Genomic DNA, 11,582 nt, shown 5'->3' on the forward strand with positions numbered 1-11,582 from the left:
TTTTTTTAAACCGCTGTTTCTTTGAAAATTATATCAAAAGAGTGAAAACCACAAGAAAAAATCTTTCACAGTAGGATTATGTGAATTTTGAATACTAGATAAACTATCAAGCAAACACTTAAATATTTAAATGATGCTTACCCATCCTTCTCCCCTACAGTCTTCTGGGTCAAATCTGTAACTTAAAAAAAAAGAAACTTAAAAGATACAAAAAAAAAAATACCAAAAATCCACAATATAACAAATACCCATATTCAACCACCACAAATTAACAACTGTTAATCTTTCATCATATTTATTTTTAACCTCTTTTTAAAAGGAAATAAAACATAGATACATCTAAAGTCCCCTTTCCCTTCTTCCCCAGAGGAAATCACTATCATGAGTTTAGTGTGTATACTTCCAGTCCACTTTTTATATTTTTACGTATATTTTGTATTGCATAATGTGTGCTTTTAAATTCTTTTTGCTTAAATAGTATGATTCATTGTTTATGTTTTTCTCTCACTTTTATTTCCATATAGCGTTTTTTGAGATCTATGATGATACAGAAAAATCAGGTCCATTCCTTTTGACTACTGTATAATATTCTATCATATAAATATGTCTCATTTTATTCATTGATTAACCTTTTGATAGATATTTAGGTTGTTCCAATTTCTTTTTCACTTACCTATGTCTATACTCTAAAATCCAGGCCTTAGAGAAAATTTTGCATATGAATACCAGGACCAAGAAAAGCACAAAAATATTCACAGCAGTAATAGCCATTTGCAATATCTCAAAACTGGAAATATCTTAAATGTCCATTAGGAACATATTAGAAAATAAATTGTGGTCTTTTCATGCATCACAATATGTATGTATAAGTATGGTGAATCTCAGAGATTCGTGTTTAAAAAGAGAATATGAGATCAGAGAAAAAGAGATAATTTACAGGAGGATGTATGATTTCATTGATATAAAGTCCAATTTAGGTAAAAATATATTGTTTAGAGATACACATATATTAGTAATAAGACTATTTTAAAAAGCAAAAGAAAGATTAACTCAGTTGTTCAGGATGGTTACCTCCGGTGGAGGCAGGGCATACAGAAGGCCTTTAATGTGTTAATAATATTCTATTTCTAAGCTGTGTGGTAGGTATATGGATATACATTTTATTTATTATTATTATTACTATCCTCATCTGAGGACATTTTTCCTTGCTTTTTCAATAGAGAGGAAGAGGGAGGGGGGGAGAGGGAGAAAGACAGAGAGCTAGATAAAAACATTGATGTGAAAGAGAAACATCGATTAGTTGTTCTCTGCACATGCTTCTGTGTGCTCCCCGACTGGAGATGGAACCCACACCCTAATTACGTGCCCTAAACTGGAATAGAACTTGCAACTTTTTGGTGCATAGAATGATGCTCCAACCAACTGAGCCACACTGGCCAGGCCTAAATTTTATTATTTTTAACTTTACAGATGCATTTTACACATTTTTGGATTTGTTATATATTTTATACAATAATAAAATTTTTGGCTAAATTTGTAACTTTTTTATTGTGGTAAAAACATATACCATTAATTTTTGCATCTTAACTAGTTTTAAGTGTACAGTTTAATAGTGTTAAGTATATTCATCGTTGTGCAACATATCTCTAGAACTTTTTCATCTTGCAAAATTGAAACTCTATAACCACTAAATACTAATTCCCTTTCCCTTCCCTCCTTCCCCTAGCCCTTGCAACCAACTTTTTACTTTCTGTTCTTATGATTTTGACTGCTTTAGATACTTCATATGAGGGGAATTACATAATACCTGTCCTTTTGAGAATGCTTTATTTTTCTTAGCATAATGTCCTTGAAGTGTATCCATGTTTGATAGGATTCCTTCTTTTTCAATGTTGTATAATATTCTATCATAAAATGTATATGCTAATTTTTTTATTCATCTATCATTGTCTATTTGGCTTACTTCTACCTCTTACCTACTGGGAGTAATACTGCAGTGAACATAGGTGTGCAAGTACCTCCTCAAGATCATGCTTTGAATTCTTTTGGATGTATACCCAGAAGTGAGATTACTGGTAATTCTATTTTTGATTTTTTGGAGAACCTCATACTGTTCTCCTAATGTCTGTACCATGCTACATTCCCACAGTGTTGAAAGGTTTTAATTTCTCCACATCCTTGGCCACACTTCTTATTTTCTGTTTTTGTTTTCGTTTCCCCGCCCCCCGATACTGGCCATCCTAATGAGTATGAGGTATTATCTCGCATGATTAATGATGTTGAACATCTTTTCATATGCTTGTTGGCCATTTGTATATCTTCTTTGGAGAATTGTTTATTCAAGTTCTTTGCCCACTTTTAAATTGGGTTATTTAGTTGTTTTGTTGTTGTCTTTGTTGTTTTTATTGAGTTATAGAAATTCCTTATGTATTCTAGATATTAATCCCTTAATCAGATCTGATTTGCAAATATTTTTCCCACTTCATAGGTTGTCTGTTCACCCTGTTGATTGCTTCCTTTGATGTGCAGAAGTTTTTAAGTTTTTTAAGTATTTTTGCTTTTGTTGCCTGTGATTTGGTGTCATATCAAGGAAAATCATTGCCAAATCTAATGTCCTGAAGCTGTTTCCCTATGTTTTATCCTAGGAGTTTTATAGTTTTAGGTCTTATGTTTAGGTGTTTAATCCTTTTTGAGTTAATTTTTGAATATGGTGTAAGGAAGGTAGGGATCCAACTGCATTCTTTTGTATGTAAATGTACACTTTTCCCAACATCATATGTTGAAGAGACTGTCCTTTTCCTGTAGTGTATAGTCTTAACAACTTTGTTGAAGATTATTTGGCCATATACTCAAGGGTTTACTTCTGGGCTCTCTATTCTGTTCCATTGTTCTGTATGTCTGTCTATATGACAGTACCACACCGTCTTGGTAACTGTTATTTTGCAGTGTGTTTTGAAATCAGGATGTGTGAGGTCTCCAACTTTGTCCTTCTTTTTCTAAATTGTTTTGGCTATTCAGAATTACTAATACATTTGAAAAAAGAAAAATAATGTTTCATTTTAATGTGAATTTCCATGATGATTAGAGAGATTCTGAGAATTCTTTCAAAGTTTATTAGTCATCTGGGTTTTCTCTTCAGCAAAATGCAGGGTTTTGTCCCTGGCTCATTTTTCTTTTGAATTATCTTTCTCTTATTTATTGATCACAAGAAACCAATGTACACCTTTATATTCTTTTAAACAAATATTTTATTTATTAATTTTTAGGGAGAGAGGAAGGGAGGGAGAAAGAGAAAAATATCAATGTGTGATTGCCGCTCATACACCCCCTACTGGGGCCTGGTCCACAACCCAGGCAAGTGCCCAGACTGGGAATTAAACCCACAACCCTTTGGTTCCCAGACCGGCCCTCAACTCACTGAGCTATACTAGGCAGCGTTTTACAGTCTGATACTAATCCTTTGTTATGTATGTGGCAGATGTCTTTTCCAAGTCCATTGCTTACCTTTGAACATTACTTTTGGAGTGCTTATTTTGTAATACAGAAATTCAAATTACTGAGTTAGTCAAATGTATCAATCTGTTTCGCTATGGACTATGCTTTTCATATTATTTAAGAAGCTTTTTTTATTCTGAGATCATAAAGACAGCATCCTGTATTTTCTTCCCAAGTTTTAGTTTTTTATGTTTAAGTCTTTGATTCATTTGAATTTTATTTATGAGTGTGAGGAATGTTACACATGAGGACTGACCCAACACCATTTATAAATAATTCATCCTTTCCCCACCAATATTTAATGTCTTCTCTAATATACATCATGTTCTCAAAAACGCCATAGTCTATTTACTTTTAAATTTTTTAAAATGTATTTTTTCCAGCTTTATTCCAATATTATTGACATATATAACATGTATGTTTAAGGTATACATTGTGATGATTTGATACCCATATATATTGCAAAATAATTACAACAATAAGGTTAGTTAACAGCCAAGGTGTATTTCTAAAGTCTATTTTGTTCCACAAATCTCTTTGCCAATTACTGTATTACATGAATAACTACGGCTTTGTAATATTCTTTCATATCTGGTAGAGTGTGTCACCCATTTTTGTTTTAAAAAAGCTAGCTAATATTTATTGTTATTTATTTATTCTTAAATAAATATACCTCTATTCTTACTCATGATTTTAAAATCTCCTTGCTATAATTTCTCATTATGGTATTGGTTAGAATTGCATTGAATTTATAGACTAATATAGGGAGAATTGATATATTTAAAATGCTGAGCTTTCTCATACATGAGCATTGTATATACTTCTCCATTTATTCTAATTTTCTTTTTATATCCCTTGTTAAAGCATTATAATTTTCTCCATGAAATTCTTGTACATTTTTACTAGTTTGTCTCTAGGTATTTATAGTTTCTGTTACAAATGCTCTTATATTTTATTACCTTTTCTAATTGGTTAATTAGAATGTTACTCTTGTATCCAGCAATCTTGCTAAACTCTCTTATTAGTTCTAACAGTTTTTTACTTGATTCTGTTGGATTTCCCCCCAATCCTTGGCAATCCCTGCCTGTTGCCATTATCAAACTTTGATTTTTGCCGATCTATTGATGGAAATGTTATTTCATTATTGTTTTGCCTTTCCTTGATTATTAGTGAATTCAATCTTTTTATATTTATTGGCTATTCCAGTTTCCTCTTCAACAGATTGACTGTTTATCTTTAACCTATTTTTCTTTCAGATCATCTTTTTTACTGGGTGATTTGTATGAATTCCACACATATTCTCAACATTTGTGAAATTTGCTATTCTTATGTCATCAGATTTATACATTTTTCCCTGTTGTGAATTGTACTTTTTGTGCCTTGTCCAACAAATCCTGCTCACCCATTACAATATCTTTCTGTTCTCACCTTCAATTAAATTACCCTATGAGATCACCAATGACTTCCATATGACCACACTCAATAATACCAATTTCTAACTCAATGTATCAGCAGTATTTGACACGGTGTCCATTTTATCCTTTCAATTAAACCCTCTTCCTTTAGCCTACACTCTTCATTTTTCTCTTGCTTCACTTTATTAATATCCCCTATGTCTCCTCTTTTTTTTCTGAGCCTGAAAATGTGAAATTTCCTCAAGACTTGTCTTGGGCCCTCTTCTCTTTACTATCTATTCCCTTTCCTTAAGTGATATATTGATTCCCTTGGCCTTAATTATCATGTATATACTGATGACTTCAATAGTTATTACTCTAGTCCAAACTCTCTTCTCGGCACAAATATCTACTCATCTTCACCAAGATGTCTCAGAAACATCTCAAATTAAGTATGTTAAAAAATAAAAGTATTTTTTTACATTGAGAAAGTTAAAAATATTTTCAAGGAATAATGCAAGAAATACCCACATTTCTAGCACTATAACATTTTGTTGTATTTGCTTCAGGTCTTTAGTTCCCAATGTATATAAGTAAAATAACACACATATAAGCAACATTTGTATATATTCTCCTTTAAAAATATGTAAATAAAATAGTGCAGAGCTAAAACTCCTTTTGACCTCAATCTTCATTGCCAGTGTCTCTCCTTCCTGCCTAGAGGCAAACTTGATCCTAAATTCCATATGTATACCAGTGTCCATTTTAATATATTCATATTAATAGATGACTCCATAAGCAACATAAAACATGATTGTTTTGTGTGTGGTTTTAAAACTTTACACATTCTGCATATATTATCTCCTTAAGTCCATGTTCAAGAGTTTCTCTAAGGTCTGTATTTAAGCTTAGAACTGCCAAGTTTCAGAATATATGAATTTTCAATTTTATGAGATAATGTCAAATGTCTCCATAAAGACCATGATTCAATTTTCTTTCTATCCAAAATGTATGTGAAAATAGTAGTATTTTCTATTGTCAGAGTTTAGTCTTTGTCTATCTGATGGTGAAAAATGGGAGCTCAATGTTGTTTTAATTTGCATATCCTTATTATCCAGTGATAATGAGTATCTCTTTCCATAGTTATTTGTCATTTGGGTTTACTTCTGTTTGATTGTCTAATCATATACTTTGCTTATTTTGTTCAGGGTTGTCTTTTTCTAAATGGCTTGTAGGAATTTCTTATGTGAGGTAATATAAATCCTTTGTTATATTTGTTACAAAATATTCTCCCTGCAATCTGTTTTTTGTCTTTTATCTTTATTTATAAGGTCTTCATTACACAGAAGTTAAAAGTTCTGATGTAGTACAATTTAACAGTCTAATCTTTTTCTTATGGTTTGTTTTGTGTCTTAAAAAAATCTTTTCAAAGCAAGGTCCTAAGTTTTCTTTTACAAATTTTCCAGTTTCTAAAACAAAGCTCTTAATACCACTTTCTGCCTCCCACTTGCTTCTCCTTCAATTCCCACCTCAGTAAACAATGCCACCATCCATCCAGGTGCAACACCAGAAATATAGTGCTCGCACATGATTTTTTGCTTACCCTCAAGCCCTATATCTAACCTATTCCCAATATCTGTTCAGTTCCAACTCCTAATCCATCTGCTTCTACATCACACTGCCACCACTCTTCCTACAACCTCTATAATCTTGCACCCAGGTAAATCTCCACAGAGTAGCTGGAGTGATGTTTTTAAAGACTTTATTTATTATTTTTAGATAGAAGGGGAGGGAGGGAGAAAGAGATGGAGAAAAACATCAATGTGCAAGCAAAACATTGATTGGTTGTCCTTTGCACCACCTGGTCCTTAACCCAGGCACGTGCCCTGACCGGGAATCGAACCAGTGACTTTTGGTTCACAAGCTGGTGCCCAATCCACAGAGCCACACCAGCCAGGGCTGGAGTGACCTTTTGAAAATACATTTCAACACCCAAATAAATAAGAAAAGGTGATAAATTTAATAGAAAAAGTGGCAAAGAACATAAACAGTTTTCAGAAGAGAAAGTACAAATGGCTGTTAAACATAAGGAAAGATTCTAACATTTCTCATAAGAGAGATGCAAATGAATATTACTCTGAGATATCATTGGCAAAGATCTAAAATATTAATGACACACTATGTTGGCAAGTTTGTGGGGAAACTGACATCATACCTTGCCTTGGATCATAAACTAGTGCAACTTCTATGACTAATTTGGCAACATCTACCAAAATTATATATGTACATAGCCTTCAACTTAAAAGTACCATTTTTAGAAATTTAATCCAATCCTAGCACATGTACATGAAATATTGACATTCACTGCAGTGTCATACTGGCAAATATACAGGAAAAAACCTAAATGCCCATTAAGAGGAAACTAGTTAAATAAATTATGGTCCATCTACACACAGATGCTATAATAGACAGATCCTAAGTGGCCCCCAGTTATCTCTGCCAACTGATACTTAGGCCTAGTATAATCCCCTTTCCTTCAGTGTGGGTGAGACATGTGGCTTCCTTGTAATCTATAAACTTTGGCTAAGATGACAGGATGTGACTTCCATGGTTATATTAGATAAGATAATAAATCTGTCTTGCTAGCCGACTCTGTCCCTTGCTTACTTGGATGAAGCCAGCTGCTATGCTGTGAGTTACTCCATGGAGAGGCCCATGTGTCAAGGAACTTAGGGTAACCTCTACCCAACAGTCAGCAAGAAACTGATGCTCTCAAATCTACGACTCATAAGGAACCAAATTCTGTCAACAATCTTGTGAGTGTGAAACAGATCCTTCCCCAGTGGAACCTTGAGATGAGAACACAGCTTCAGGTGACACTTTGACTTCAGCCTGTGAGTGACTCTAAAGCTGTGGACCCAGATAAACCATGCCTGGCCTCCTGACCTACAGAAATTGTGAGATAATAAATGTGTTGTTTTCAGTCACTGGATTTGTTACACAGCAATAGATAGCTAATACAGATACCATGCAGCTGTTAAAAGAATGGTGTAATTTTACATGTACTGGTGATAGAGTGTACTCCAAAATAGTACACTAAAAAAAAAAAAAAGTAACGTCATACAGTGTGTATCATTTGTGTGTATGTAAGCACTTGTCTGTGTGTGGAATATTTCTGGACTCCCTGGCATGATGCACAAGATATTTATTAGTAGCAATGGTTGCCTCTTGGTAAGGGAACTGGGTAGCTGGGGACCTTTTGAATTTTGCTCCATGTACATGGAGATTTAGTAACTCAGAAAGTTTTAAATTTTTGTTTCTATTTGACTTAAACTTTAATTCCTTACGAGGCCTAAAAGACCCTACATAACATAATAGGCCCTGTCTATTTCTCCAGCTTCAACCTATACTGCTCTTCGTGGTGGCTCTTATGACCCCCTAGCTGCTAGAACATAAATTCCTTGATGGAAGGAATGTTTTTCTTGTTTATGTTTTAATCTCCAGCGCCTAGCATAGTGCACAACACTCAATAGGAATCAGTGAATTTTTTAAAGCAATGCTGAATGAATTTGATTTTCAAAGTTTTAGGAAGGATTAAGAGGTAATGCCTAGCCCAGTACTAAACACACAGCAGACACTCAACAGAAAGAGACACAGTATGGGGTTTTCCCTTTGTTTATCACTTGATGAGCTGTCACGTAACTGGGAGCAGGACCTCATTATGCATTGCTACAGAGGCCAACTGGTAAAAGTCAGAGGAAGCAAAATATTAATTTAGCATAATGCCCTAAGACAAAGCCACACATATTGGGGTGTGTGTGCTGCATTATAAGGTAGTGAACACCACCTCACTGCCTAATCAGCTTTCTGTTCTCTGCTAGGAAAACTATAAAAAATAAATCTGCTCTGAGTGTTCTTCTGAGAGCCTTTCTGAAATTTTAGGATTCTGTAATTCTGGACACAAGTATACCATGGGTCCTGTCCTTTTCATAGTTGTTTTTATATATACAAGTATATTGATTTTATTTCTTACTTCTGAGAGTGAAAAAAAAGTAGTACATTTATTGACCTTTCTATAAAATGGGGATGCTGAATATGGGGCTTTATTGTGAGAAACTAATGGCTATATTGATTGAAGTTTTTGAGGTTTGTAAAATTATCTAATCTCAGCTGCCATTAGCACGGTAGTCCAAATGGAGCATGCAAGAGGGGATAAATGGGTCAAGATTTTTTTTTTTTTTTAACCACAATCATGCTGGAAATATAACTTCATCCAATTACTGAAGAGCACATCTTTTTCAAAGGCCACGTTTTTTCCCTCTAACTGCAGACAGACGCTGCACGGACTATGGCTAGGGGGCAATTCCCTCTGATACTGAAGTACTTCTTTCACAGGGTAGTTTCCAGATGGAAGTTATGAACAGGGGGAACTGCACCAGTGCTGGGCTGGAAAGGAGCGCATCTGCTCAGCAGTTTCCTCGTCCTGGCTCCATCTCTCTGCCTGGGGAAAGATAGTGGCCAAGAAACCAAGGCCCTCCTAGTGTTCTCTTGTGAGATTTTGGTACACTGTATATAAATTAAAAAGCCAGGCCCTGGCCGGTTTGTCTTTCCGGACATAAAAATGCTGCAGGGGTTTGATCCCTATGCAGGGTGCATACAGGAGGCAACTGATGGATGTTTCTCTCTCAAATCAATAAACATGTCTTGAAGTGTGGATTTAAATATACATATTTATGTATTTTTAAATATATATAAACAGCAGGTAAAAAAATGTATTGTTCATAGGTCTTATTTGTTTAAACTTTGATAGTAAACTTGGCTTGTTCTCCTTGACTTTGCTTAATTCTAGATTTCAAAACATTTTGAAATAACATTCCATTTAGTAATTGCTGGAACCTAAGAAACTGTTGTTGAAAACCACCCACGTTTCAGTGAAGTTTTAAACACATGAATACAAAGTGCAGTGCTTGGGAGAGGCCTGGGTTGTAGGCAGAAGTCTGAGTTCTAGCCTGTGTTGGCACTAACTTTGAACTCTAAAATCAAACGAAAATATATAGGAAGCCTAATGTATAAAGTAGATTAAAGCATATTTGCTTTGGTGAGAGAGAGCCTCTGAGACAACTCTCAACAACCTCCAGGGCTCTGCTCAACATTCTGGCAGTTTCTGCAGCAGGTGAGCTCTTCCAGTTCTGACATCACATCACACAGTAACAGCCAAATTTGGCCTTGTTGAGACGCATTCAAATTCATCTTTGTTTTCTTTTTTTGGCTTGCACGCTAATTGGCAAAGATATGAGGAACTACACTGGGCCCCATGTATTAATGCTGATACTAGTAAACATTTAGATTTTAATCATGGTTTGCGTGATGTGTTTCATTTATTCAACTGTGCCAAAACACTGAGGCTATCAAAACAAGTGTGGTCTCTGCTCCCAAACTTAGTCTCTTGGAGAAAACAGATAAACAAATTATTACAGCCATGAATGGTAGTAGACCCCAGGCACGGGAGCGCATGGTGGGGGTACTCAATTCTGAGCGAGGGACAGTGAAGGTAGAAGAGGAACACTCACAAAAATATGAATTTATTGAACACTTAATGTGTCAGGCAGGATTCTTCATCTTTTGTGATAATTTTAAAGACATGGACATTGAGGCAAAGGATACCTAAGTAACTTGGCTACAGACTTAAAAAAAAACATGGAGGCAGGATTTCAAATCGGGCTGTTTGACTCCAAGGCCCCACTTTTTTTAATCTTTACCCAAGGATATGTTTTTCATTGACTTTAGAGAGGGAGGAAAGAGGCGTGGGGGTAGGTGGGAGAGGGAGACGGAGAGGGAGAGAGAAAGAGAAACATCAATCGGTCATCTCTCATATGGATTGAACCTGCAACTAGGTATGTGCCCTGATCGGGAATCAAACCTGCAAACTTTTGGTGTATGGGACAATGCTCCAACCGGGCCATCAGGCCAGGACCTCCATTCTTAATCACTACACAGTACTACCTTATATTCACAGATATGGTGGCAGTTGACTTTTGAAGAATGAACAATCAGATGATAGGGTAAAGAGATCAGCAATGAGGAGAGAGTAAGTGCCATGAATTAAAGAAAACAGAAGTACAGAACAGCATGGTACTCCAGGAATTTTAAATTGTTAGGGCAGCTGGGACACAGGGTGCAAGGGGCACTGTAGTGGGGAAACAGGCTTGAGGGGCTAGACTTCCCTCCCTCTTTGGCAAAATTCCCATCTTCATCTCCGCAGTGAAACTCAAAAGAAATCTGGGAAAACAGCGAATTTAAGAGATGGGATAGCTGGATTATCATTCCAGGAAGCCAATACCCTGGAGTCTCTCTGATCTTCTAACAGGGGATAATGGATAAATAAAAATGTGTCAAAGTTCCTAATGTCAACTAGATAAATGTTGGTTGAATTCGAATGTGCAGCAGATATTAGGCAAACTGGGTAAGAGGTATTTATGAAGTATGCTTAAGTAAGGGTGAGACAAGACCAGGCTGCTAAAAGCACTTAGGTTTGCTTACATGAGGAAAGTATGAGTAAACCGCAGCCATACCAAAACTGCAGTGCTTGCTGTTACAATAGATGAACTGTACAAGATATCTTTAACTCAATATAAGAGTAGACATGGTTTATAATCTCTGCTGACAGGCCAAACCATTTATTAAATATTCTCT

This window comes from Pteronotus mesoamericanus, unplaced genomic scaffold (assembly GCF_021234165.1).
Source record: "Pteronotus mesoamericanus isolate MK-2021 breed Mesoamerican mustached bat unplaced genomic scaffold, CSHL_Meso_final contig_33, whole genome shotgun sequence".
Taxonomy (NCBI): Eukaryota; Metazoa; Chordata; class Mammalia; order Chiroptera; family Mormoopidae; genus Pteronotus; species Pteronotus mesoamericanus.